General features: G+C 45.4%; 1 long non-coding RNA gene across 1 annotated transcript; it reads left to right on the top strand.

Annotated features, from left to right (window-relative positions):
* The first annotated feature begins 2,205 nt into the window (after positions 1-2,205).
* Positions 2,206-11,232, top strand: LOC119464725 (uncharacterized). The gene is made up of 3 exons (XR_005194550.2): positions 2,206-2,307; positions 6,589-6,668; positions 11,139-11,232. It is a non-coding gene; the product is annotated as an uncharacterized LOC119464725 (long non-coding RNA).
* The last annotated feature ends 1,424 nt before the right edge of the window (positions 11,233-12,656 follow it).

Below are 12,656 nucleotides of genomic sequence, written 5' to 3'. Positions count from 1 at the left end.
TCTTTGGGTCCCATGTGATGACAAGGGTAGTTCAAGGGTGCGTTACAAGTCCCTGACCCACAGGGGTATGTTCCATTGAGCACAGGACCCTTTCTTCACTATCACCAGGATGGACCCACTTTTCAGCGTGACACCACTACCAACGACACTTGTGAACCTATTAAGTTTCGCTTAAAAAAGTAGCAGTTTCGCCCGAAAGGCGAAGCATCGATTGCGATTGCTATTAGTGGGAAGCTCTACGAAGTAAGGATAGTAGTTTTATCGGCCGCATAAACTCGTAAACATTGGCATACTAACTAAATTAACAAGCATGGTGTCACGCGCGCACTAAGCAAACATGAACGCATCTCACTCGATCACCGCGGACACTCGCTATGAAAACGCTGGCGTGAGGAAGCGCGCGGCAGCAGCCAGCGAAGTGACCTTCGTGCTGTCTTTAGCTTCAACGCAAACTGAGTGGCGACAACGCAGCACGTGCACAGGTATGAGTCGTCGACGCACTTCTACTCTGCTGCTCAGCAGCGAGCGAAGTGCCCTAAGTGACATTCGCAAGCACAGTAAAACATCAGTTTGGCATAAAAGTGACAGCAGCAAAAAAAAAAAAAATTACAATTTTAAACAACAGCTGTAGAACTAGACCCTACTGCACCAAAAAGGAAAAATCCGTATGAAGGGACTGCATCGTTGCTATTCTTACATACCCGCTTACACAGGGGATGACACCTACATAAAATGCGTTCTCGGGATGTGCTGGCCGATCTCAACAGCCGGCCTAAATTTAAAGCGCGATGGCTTTATAAAAACATTCCAATGCACGTAGATAAGGTGGCCGAATTGGTGGTGACGCTTGACAACTTTGCCTGCCGGCTACCGCTGGCGCAGGCTGGAAAAACTCAGGGTGCACCGCGTGATTGATTCAACGGGGGGCAGAAAGCCATTATATGGCCTACGAAGCTAAATGCATTTGAGCATTCTACATTGTTTCTGTCCGTGCGTGCCAAATATACTATGGAAATAGCATTAGATTTAATGTGTTTTATTTACTCTGTGCACAATAGGAATGAATTGCTAAATCGAAAACCTAAACTTAAAAAGACCAATGGAACTAGCACAAAAATATACACAAAACGTTATTGTCCCGCGAACAGTACTATGCGCAGCTGCTGCGGGAGTAAAAAGCCGTCCCTCCTCCTTCCCCTACACCCGGAACCTAGCGCGCGACGGAAGACGGCGCGCTTCCTTCCCGCTTTCTTCCCTTGCGCGCACGAGATTGAACCGCGATCATCGGCTCCCCTGGCACGCTTTCACTTGAACCTACAGCATACGGTGCGCGGTGACGTTGTTATAGCCCTTGGACTTCATACAAAACATCACGGCGACACTGACGTCAACGGCACAAATGCGCTTGGAGTGTCCATATAATTGCTATCGCAATAATAGTGTGCAGAGCAACACTGCCGCCCAGTCGCTACCGGCTGATGCCAACCACTGCTTCCCTGTCATAGTGGCGAGCGCCTTCGCCCCAGGCGTACTCTACGAGACTGAACTTGCATTTTCTGGGTGCCATATTAACAAATTAAAAAAAATATAAATAAAAGAATGTCGCAGTTTCACAGGAAAGGCAAAGACTCAATTGCGATAGCAAATTAGTCGAGAGCTATACGGAGTAAGGTTAGTAGTTTCACGGCCGCTAGATAAAAAAAGAACCTTTTTTTTTATCTAGCGGCCGTGGTAGTTTTGTCATCTGTATAAACATGGACATGCAGCAGCACCAGCAACACGCAGAACTGTTGTCGACGCCGTTGGCGTTTTGCCCGCATTCGCACCGAACGCGCGCGGCGTTGGTAACTGTTGCCGGTGCCTCTGGGGGCGGCTCGCAGGTTTTCGACGCGGTGGTGGTAAGTGGTTCTTGAGGGAAAGGGAAAGGTTGGCGCTATCTTCTGCAGCCCTTGAGGGAGCACGGCTCAGCGCCAATTTCGACGCGATCAGAACGGGACACTCGTCGAGCACCTTCTCGCCTCGCAACGTTTTTACATAAATACGCATTTGGTGCCGCAGCTAAACGTCGCTATTATTTAGCACATGTCTTAATTAGCCGTTTACTTGATGCAGTTTTTTTTCTCACATGCAGGTATTCAACACAAGTCAGAAACTATGGTTGTATCAGCAAAATCACTCGAACGAAATTAGCTTCCCAGATGACATGGCTGAAGTGGGCTTGAAAGAAGAGTGCATATTTTTAAAGAAGTATAATATTACCGAGAACGACTACCACTACTGGCGAAAGTCAAATATTGGGAACCAGTGGTAAGTAGGAAAAGGCGTTGCGGTCGTGAAGTAAAATAGGCAGTTATGTCATAGAAGAAAGCCTCGCTCGCCACATATTCTACAACGTCTTCTTCGATATTTCCATGGCTCGTAATGTTGAGCCCATCACATGGGTCCAAGGGTTAAGAATCCAAGCTTCATAGGTAATGTAGAGAGAAGTGCTTTACAAGAAAGCCTCTATCTACAGGCCTCGTCATGGTTCTCAATACAGCAATGAATACTTGGTATAGTAAAGGACCTACAGGCTTGCCAGGTTTGGTTCTGCACTGAATGAAGCAAAAATAACAAGGAATTGCCGATGGAAGTGCTGTGACGAGAAGGAACATTTTTTTCGTGTGACGTGGGTGACTCCGCGGTGATCTGATGTTGCTGTTCCATTCCTCCGACTACGCATTCCATTCGGAATTTGTCGAATCGAGACAACTGCTCTCTGACAACTGTGGCTTGGAGTATCTTTTACGAATGTTTTGCTTGCCGCATCGGAGTGGCTGGCAGTGCTGCCTGTGATAGTTGCGGCAGCGAGGAAACAATCGAACATATCCTGTGTTATTGTCCTCGCTACAGCTCCCTGAGACAGTCGCTCGTGACTGAGTTGGCACACCTCGACTAGCGGTCGCTTTTGAGCAGACGATCTTAGAATGCCAGCTGATGCGGTCTTCACACCAGAAGGCAACGAAGGCACTACTGAAGTTCCTCCTGTCAAGTGAACTGTTTGAACAACTGTGACACTCCTCAGTTTCTTTGTGTGTGCGTCTTTTTGTTTTTTATTTTTTAATCTCCCTCTCCTTCTATGTGTGCACATTTTTATTGATCTTTCTGCCTCCCCTCACCCCTATCTCTAGTGGAGGATAGCAAACTGAATACCTTTTGCATCTCATTTATCTCTCTCTCTACTGGGACCCTCTCAATGCTAGCGAAGTTTTTAGTTGCCTAGTATAAATTACATAAGACTTGAAAACACAGCTCTGTGGTGCATATTCAAGGCTGGAATTCATTGTACTACCAGGCACAAAAATACAGGTTGCTTTCCCAAGACGTGGTGTGTCGGAGCGACGTACAGAAGCTCGAGCCATGTGTTCAAGGGCGGCTGTCAGAGGCAACCGCAGGGCAACCTCTGACTCGGTATGCAGCCGCAGATAACCGACCACTATCAGCAAGCGTCCCAAATTCAACGCCTACCACTAGAGGTCTGAAGCCTAGCTGGTTAGTCACGCATCTTTGAAGGAAACAACGTTAAAGACAGGGCCAGTGAGTGGAGAACGCGCACACAGAGCGCTGGACACCTAACTCAGTTTACTAACACTAAGTTAAAAATTGGTGTTAGTAAATACAATCTGTTTTTAAACACTCACAGTGACAAATACAAATGTCTAGTCAAGAAACGGTGCACATGCACACGTAGCAAAGTGCTAGGCCGATTTTATGTCTTCTTTATTCTGCAGATTTTTGGTATGTAAACGCTGGTGATTGTTTAGGCATCGGTCGGTTTGACCTATGTGTACACATCCACAGGAATGTGGAACTTTGTCGACTACGAAGAATGTAAATTGCGCACTTCGTGTTATACAAAAATCAGTCGGAAGTCAGCGCTCTATCTGTGTGTTGGTCACTCCCTTGTGCCGTCTTTTGTGCCGTTCATTTCAAAGATTCAAGGCCTACCGCTCAATTCGATGGCTGAGACTATATGTCAGTGGGATGATGAAACTGCTGTGAGATCTTCGGACCTATCGTTGCTTTCGCGTAGGCAGTGCAGGGTTAGTTACTGGGAAAAAAATTCAAGTCATCTGTGAGGACATATATAGCAGGTGGGGTTAGTAGTACATTTGCATTAATTTATGATGTCGGAACGAAAACCACCAACCACCGACCTTACCGCATAGCGAAAATGCTTTTTTTTTGCGAAAATTCATATTTTTTTCTGACAAAAGCCATATTGTCACTTTGTCGGGACAGTTAAGAATTAGACTACGGCTAAATGGCACCTCCCAGAACGAACTCTTCATTGGATGAGCCTGCGCCCACAAAAACAAGTTACATTTGGGCAGACCAATATAGTGACAGGCAGATGCGTCGATCGTCGAAATGTGATCTACGGATCAGACGCGCCGGCTATTATACATTACTCGCCCATCGTTATAGCGTAATCGCTGGCGCTCGCGTGTTTCCCAGACTGTACAGCACTTTTTGAGTCGCGCATGCAATCTAACCACAAGGTTCGGCGACAGCATATACTGCAGATGGAATCGGCTACAACACTCGCGAATGTTCTGATACACGCAGATGCGCCTTGCATCTAGCGATAACTTTAACAAGTGTTGGCAGGTGATTGAAATACGTAAGTGACCACCGGCGAAAGGATAGACAATGCCCACGTGTGAATATTTAAACCATTGTCCAGAAGCTTTCAGCATGCTTCGTGAATAAAATACACCATCACAGAGTTTTAAAGATAAAGAGTTTGTAAAGACTTGACGATACATGGGCTGGCACTTTCCAGCGATAATTGTTTCCCATTTGTGCGCATGTGATCGCTTTTACGGCAGAGATTAAAATTTAATGCGCTGTTCAGGACTGCGCAAATTTGTGCAGATTGCATCCGCGCTCCCGAAGCACTGTAAGCGACGCCGTCAAAGATTAGATTCTCTCTGCATGACAATATTTGAAGCATCTTCGATGTCGTCGAACCTAGGTTCGGATTACTCACCTGTAAGATGGAGCTTTTTACATCTTGTATTCAGACGACCTCAGAGTGTTTTCAACATGTCCTTTATTTGAACACGAAACATAGAACTACAATATTTTGTTTGCCCACCAAAACATTTGTGGTTTTACGAGGGACGGAACAGTTCGTTGAGCTGAGTGACGTTATTTATTATCGCCTTTACGTGGTCAATAGGGGACAATATAAACACACTGGAACAGGAAAATGGTTTCTTTTTGCGCCATTAAAAATATAAGCTAAAGTCCGTGAAAGCATCAATGGTTTTATGTGGACCGCTTGATACTATGAAAATTAAATTCTGGGGTTTTGCATGCCAAAACCGCGATTTGATTATCAGGCACGCCATTGGGGGGGATTCCGGAAATTTCAACCACCTGGAGATCTTTAACGTGCCCCTAATGTACGGGACACGGGCGTATTTTGCATTTCGCCCCCATCTAAATGCTTCCGCCGTGGCCTGGACTTGATCCCGCGACCTCGTGGTTAGCAGCACGACACCATAACCGCTAAGCCATGGTGGGTACTTTATACCTTGCCTCAAAATGGCACGGTGTAACAATGCTTTTTTACAATTTTGATTCTTTTATCACCCGTTTCTCTCATTTTCCATGGCTCAGTTATTTATGCAATTTATCTCTACGTAAACTGTACAGGGCCTTTTTCTATTTCTGCAGCTCCTTGCTCAAGAGCAGTCTCGATATTTTTTTATCTCCGAGGTGAAGCCAGGAACTTGCCATGTTTCGTGGCGACCTTGTCTCGCAACGTCTTTACCAAGTCGAACAGCTCATTGACAATATTTGTAACGAGATGAGGCCCTGTTCGAAGTGTACACCACCAAACAATAATAACCATTTCAGGAATGTAGGTACATTCCAATGCTCAGTAAAACAACAGTTGGGCATAGAAGGGACAGCAGGAAAACATTGAAATTTTATAGAGCAGCTGTAGAACTGGGCCCGCCTGCACCAAAAAGCAAAAATTCATATGAAGGGACTGCATCGTTGCTATTCTTTCATATCCGCTCACACAGGGGCTGACACCTAACTTAAAATGCGTTCTGGGGACGTGCTTGTTGATCCCAAAAGCCGGGCTGAATTTAACGTGAGATGGCTTTCTAAGTAAAGTTCCAATGCCCGGAGACAAGGTGGGCCAGTTGGTGGTGACGTTTGACAACTTAACCTGCCGGCTTTCGCTGGCGCAGGCTTGAAAAACTCAGGATGAACCCTGTGATTGATTCGACGTGGGGCAGAAAGCCAGTATGTGGACTACGAAGAGAAATCCATTTGAGCAGTCTACATTGTTTCTGTCCGTGCATGCCACATATATTAGGAAAATAGCATTAGATTTTATGTATTTTATTTGCTCTGTGTACAATAGAAATGACTTGCTAAATCGAAAGCCTAAAATTAAAAAAGAACATTGGAACTAGCACAAAAATACAGACAAAATGTTATCGTGCCGCAAACAGTACTGTTCTCTTAATTTACCATTAAAGTTATTCATGCGCCGATACTGTGTTTTTTTTTATTACATTCTAGGGTTGCTAGCCACTACTACGGAAAATTTTTTTCAGATGGCGAAGGTGGACTTGGCTCCATGAATGTTTCTGACCTTTCAGGTGAGAGCGGCAATTCGTACACCATGTGAGAGCTAGCGACTATGTAGAACTAGCGTTGTTGTCAGGTGGGTTAAAGAATTCACATGAAAGCTCTGTTTGCTTCTTATTCATCCGAAATTCGACGTACCGTCCGACGTGCCACGCAGGTGAGATATGCAGTGTAGTCAATACGACCGCTGAGCTGGCCCTGTAGATTGTGTCTCAGACATTGACTTTTTCACTGGTGTGACTGGCTCGTCGTTTACAGGCATGATTGTCACTTGTCAACGCTGTGGACGTGAAATAGTTATTGTTTTACGTTAAGAATCAAAGTCGAAAGCAGAAAATAAATGGTGGTATTGCAGCAGCTGTAATATAGTCACTTCATCTCATATGAATATAGCGATAATGGCCTATTCTTATTCGCTCAAGTTATCTCTGTACCATAGCGGGAATTTTACCAAGTGAATACCGAACAAGAATATGGTGTTAAATTTTTATCTTAATGTTTGTGGGCCACTTGTTGGATACGGTTTGCACCCTTCTTACGTCCCGTTATATAGAGGTCGCAGTTGTCGTTCATAGATTTATCTGCATATTTTGTACTAGAAGAGAGAAAGAGCCACAATTATATTAGTTCAGGAAAAACAGAACCAACAGACCACACTTGCTTTTTTATTGCTTTGCGCGGTCCATTAGAAAAACAAACACGAAAAAATGGCAGAAAAAAACGTCTCAAACTCTCTAAGGCTGGGGCGAATGACACACACACACACACACACACACACACACACACACACACACACACACACACACACACACACACACACACACACACACACACACACACACACACACACACACACACACACACACACACACACACACACACACATATATATATATATATATATATATATATATATATATATATATATCATGCAAATGCCATAGTTCAGTGGTTGCCACTGCCATAGGTTGACACTGCGCCCTGCATATTAAGAATGTCGCGTATGTATCAGAACTTAGGCCACACTCGTGCGCATTCTTTTCTGGTGCCAACGGCAACTACACTTTCGGGACAACTGCAGCACACGACACGTCACATAGCACGAGTGAGAGCCGCACGTACACTTGAGAAAACGTGCGTATGCAGCAGTTTTAAGTAGGCCACAGACTTAGCATTGTATTTTTGAATGCGTCAGGTATAAAGGTTAGTGACGCGTAGCGCCTCCACCACCTTCGGCATCAGCTCATATGCCCTGGTCCTTTCCGAGTAGCAGCTAACGCTATGTAGACGCTGGGCGACATTGTACTGCCTCATGATCGGCTCATGCAGGTTGTAACACAGCAGGCTGTAACTGCTTTAACAGCGGAGCTGCTTAAGGTCGAGGTTGATCCCTACAGAGTGATGGTGTTCGCAGTTCCGAGCAAAGTGGAGAGAGTGTGAAATGAGGAGAGGAGGTGCAGAAAGAGAAAGAAAGACAGACAGAGAGCGAGATAATTAAATAAATAAAATAAAATGAACTTTCTTGGCGAGGCGAGATTCGAGCCCGGGTGCCCATGGAGGGCCCGAAGGCGAGCGTCATAACCGCTAGGCTGTACACCCACGCTTGCAGAACATGCATTTATGGGAACCACATTTGTGCGTTGTACCGACGATTGCAACATAACTTGCTATGGGCGAGAGAAAGAGAAAATGAGAGCGAGAGAGAGACACAGAGAGAAAGGCTGGATTTGAACCCGGGTACTCATGGTCCGAAGGCGAGCGTCATACCCACTACGCTATACACCCACGCTTGCAGAGCTCCGCTGTTTCATCAGATTTCAGAAGCGTCGAACTGGCTTAAATTTTTCGCCTGAGTACAAAAAGATCAGTCGTCATGTTGTTGCGGCCCTGATCCCGTTATCGCCGCCGTCATCATCGTGGTCGTCTTGCTGCTTTTGTCCCACATACACTGTAGCGTCATACGCATAAATGATTTTCTCAAGCTAACATGCTGGTCCATCTGGCAACGCTTTACAGAACCCCAAAATAAGATTGATACTGGGCAGCTGCGAATTTTATGTGAAATTTAGAAGATGCTTTCAATGATGGTAGCTGTTGCAGTTTGCTATATTTGTAATATAACCCCCCTTATTTCCTGTTAGATAGTACCTCTCAGGTTACATTAATCGGGATTGTGTTCATAATCCATCCGCGTTTCACTATACTATAGTGATAAAAGTAATTGAAGTGAATGACATTTCTATTTTAACAGTGAAGCTGTTTAACCTGGGCGTTTGCCGTCAGGTGTAACGCCGAAATGTGGGCCGATCCTCGTGGTTGTGCAGAAAGGGTCCAAGCGCAATGGCACATACCCCTATGAACTAGCGAAGCTGTTTCAGCTCGAGGATGGTCCGTCGAGTGTACGCCGCAAAACTTCCACCTGGCAATGACGTCATCATGCGTCGCCTAGCAACGCTTCACCCCAGCTGCGCCGACCGCGCCGAGCCTTGCCACAGCTGCGTGAGCCATGACGTCATCGCGCGCGCCGCTTTGCTTCGCCTTAGCTTTGCCGAGCCATGACCTCACCGCGCCGTGCGGAGTGGCTGCCGCGGCTGCGCAGAGGCGGAGCTAAGCCGTGACGTCACTGCGCCGACCCACGGGATATATAGCTCCACGTCGCTGCCGCGGCGACACAAAAGCCCCACCGTCTCCGCTCCGAGCACATCGCCGTGAAGATGGGGCCGCCAAAGAAGAGCGTCACTCCCGAAGAAGATGAAGCCTGGCGCGAAAGCCACCGCGCCGCTACTCGAGAGCGAGTGAGACAACTTCGGTCCAATCTCGAGTGTCGCGCCGCCGAAGCGGTGGCGAAACGTCGGCGATTCGCAAAGGTCCGGAGTTACGAGCCTGCGAAACTAAGAAAAAGCGTTTGAGCGTCCAGAAGCGTCGAGATACTTTAATGACCGAGTGTTCGTTGCTCCTTGGGCTGTCGATGATTCCGGGTTCATCGTGCGCAAAACGGGGCCGAGACTCGAAGCAAAACCTCGCAAAAACGGCCGAACCAAAATAAAGCTAGATGGGGTAGCCAGCTTCGCTGTTTGGGCAGTCTTCGCACCTCTAGTGTGAAGCTGCCCCTAGTTTTTTTTCTTTGTGAGTCCCGAAAAGGGATGAAAGCGTTGTAACACCATCTTTATTTCTTTATAAAGAAATGGTTAACTACGGAAGCATCATTTTCATTTCATCCGACACATCTGTCCAATTTTCTGCTCCATAAGTTGTATATTGCTGAACACGCTTTTCTCATTGGTCAGAAGGCAGGAGAAAGTTTGTGCCAAACAGCCATGCGTTTTGAATGGGGATGCTGTTTAGTTAGTTTCGAATATTGTGATTCCAAGAGATCATAACAGAGTGGTACACCGCAAATTGTTGCATATATTGGGGCACAAAATGCGCAAAGTGAGCACTTCATGCAAAACGAAGGAATAAGCGAATTGTTTATAACCCGAAAGCCTCAATAAAACCATAAATAACAGTGCAGATTAAAAATCTTGTATCACAACATCAGGAAGTCTCTTTCATTTAAGTAATTCTCGCGGAAAGACAAAGGAGCACGTATAACAGTTTTTTTCGTGGAACTGAAGGTGTTACTATAAAGGAACGTTATGTTGGAGCAAATCCTTCAGAGTAAGTGATTGATAACAGTTGATAGTCCAGTTTATGTTGAATTCACTAGCTGACATACGCCCGTAGGAATTATATATATGCCACATTACTTTATTTCCACACCTTCCAAATTGTTGACGTCAGTCCTGGTGGATAGTGTAAGAAATATATACGCCTGTGATCGCCTATACCACTATACAATCACACTAGAGCACAACCAAATGGTGCCAATATTGTTGACACAATCTTTTAGGCACGTTGTCACAGTATTATTAACTCTTCTTGGTGCCGCTGTTATGTTTATACAACGATTGAAGTAAATATTTTCCGAAATGATATCTGTATTTATGTCATCAAGCATTACCATCAAGACAAGAGTGATCGTAGACCATTGGGAGAAGCTTTCGTCCTGCAGTAGCCATAAAATAGGCTAATGACAACAGAGTGTGCGCATCAGTATGGGCGGCTATAGTAGTCAAAACTGCAGCACACTAGGGAGACGTTGTGTGCATTGGGAATCAATTAGTGCATTTATGAAAAAGTTTGTCGACAGTGTCCGCCGGAAAAACGCTTCTATTTGTCATGGCATATGCATGTAACTATAAATTGACAAGGGTCAATTAAATTTTCTCGCTTGTGAATTTTAGTGCATCACACAGTTCCTGATTGTGCACGCTAAATTCAGTGTTTTGTCTGTTGGCAAGGTCCATAAACTTTTGGCACGCCTTTACATGAGAAGGCTGCTGTGAGAAGTGGACACTAGAAAAGCCTGTTGGTGGCCGCAGTAAACAAGGTCAGAGCAGAGAGAATCGCTAGAATCTGCTTGTTTTGTTTTCGTTTAGGGAGCGACACAAGTCCATTTGAAGTCATGAAGCTCATGTATGCAGACAAAAATTGCAGCGTGTTCTTGGTAACGCCTTTGGAAGATGACGCTGAGCCAGGTAAGACAATCAGTTTCAAGTGCAAATTGTATTCTTTGTGCTGCATGGGGTCTGAAAGCATCTTATCTTGAGTTCAGATAACGTTTTCATATTTCAATATTTCTGAACATTTGGTATGTCAAACCATTTTTTTTCCTGATCAGCGAATGTTAACGGAAAAGCTCTAACGCGAGTAAGGCATAGCAAATGTTGATCTTCAGGTAAAATGAAGTTCAGTACTTTTGTTAAAACGCAAATTTATTCACTTGTTCAGCCATGTTTAATATTAAATAATGCGAACAAAACTTACCAAAAAGTACAACTTCAGCTTCAGCAGCACCTATTTTACAGCCTCCAACATACTGGTAGACTTTAAGAAAAGTTGCACTCTTTTGCGCCTATGTTGTCCCCAAAAAGTAATCATCTATATTGCGTGCGTTTCCTTCGTTTAAAGGTGTGCGCCCGGTGCTTTCATGTCACGAACTACATGCGCGTTATGAGCGCGACATAACATTCATGACAGGAAAGCAGCGAAAGACAAACTATGTGTGAAAACTGCGTCGTCACGTCAGCAGAAGGCCTACATCGCCTACACCAGGCTACACCCCATTGAAGCCGCCGTTGCGCTCGCTGTCGGCGCTCGTTAGTGTCATGATGCAGTACTTCGCTTCACCGCTCCTAGATGGCGGCGCCATCCCTACGAAGCGAGAGCCTATTTCACGCGTTGGCGCCGACGTCATATCTGTTATAGGAAGTTGATGGTGAACCACAGCATTAAACACTTTCGTGCTAATTTATTAACACGATAGCGTTAAGGGCCCCGTGTCATCGGCGCCGGCGTTGGTGCCCGCGGCCGAGAAAATCGTCGCAAACCACGCAGGCCCTCCAAATATATTTAGGTATGCCACACCATTCTATCATTAATGTTGCTCATACCTTGACTTTGCATTCTTGGCAAAGCTATTCCTCGAAATTTTGGGAATGACAATCCACAAACAAATGTCATGAAAAAAAAAAAAACACCCACAGCGCATGCCTTTTATGTTATATCTTCTCAGACTTAAATATTAAAAGAACGAAACAAAAACGGAAACCTCAAAATTATGCAATTCTTTTGGCGCGGCTATGCAATATCTCTGGGATCGCCCCACGCAAGAGGCCGCGTTTCTACCACAAAGCTCGCCTTCGTGCATAGCGTTCGCCGCCAGTGTTTCCGGGTAACAATTACGGTTGCTTAAGCTGCAGTTGTTGGGAAGCGTGAAAAACAGTCAGGGATCTTTGAATGCTGTCGCGTTCCACTCTTAAAAGCAAAGCTTAAGCGTCCTCCCAATTTTTTTTGTGTTGCAGGAAACGCATAGAACCTTGTGTTGATGATCAGTTCGTGTCGAATAGTGGTAGGCGTTGTGAAAAAGTCGCAGTTTCATCCGAAAGGCGAAGCAT

This window comes from Dermacentor silvarum, chromosome 9 (assembly GCF_013339745.2).
Source record: "Dermacentor silvarum isolate Dsil-2018 chromosome 9, BIME_Dsil_1.4, whole genome shotgun sequence".
Taxonomy (NCBI): Eukaryota; Metazoa; Arthropoda; class Arachnida; order Ixodida; family Ixodidae; genus Dermacentor; species Dermacentor silvarum.
This window is presented reverse-complemented; position numbering and strand designations above follow the sequence as displayed.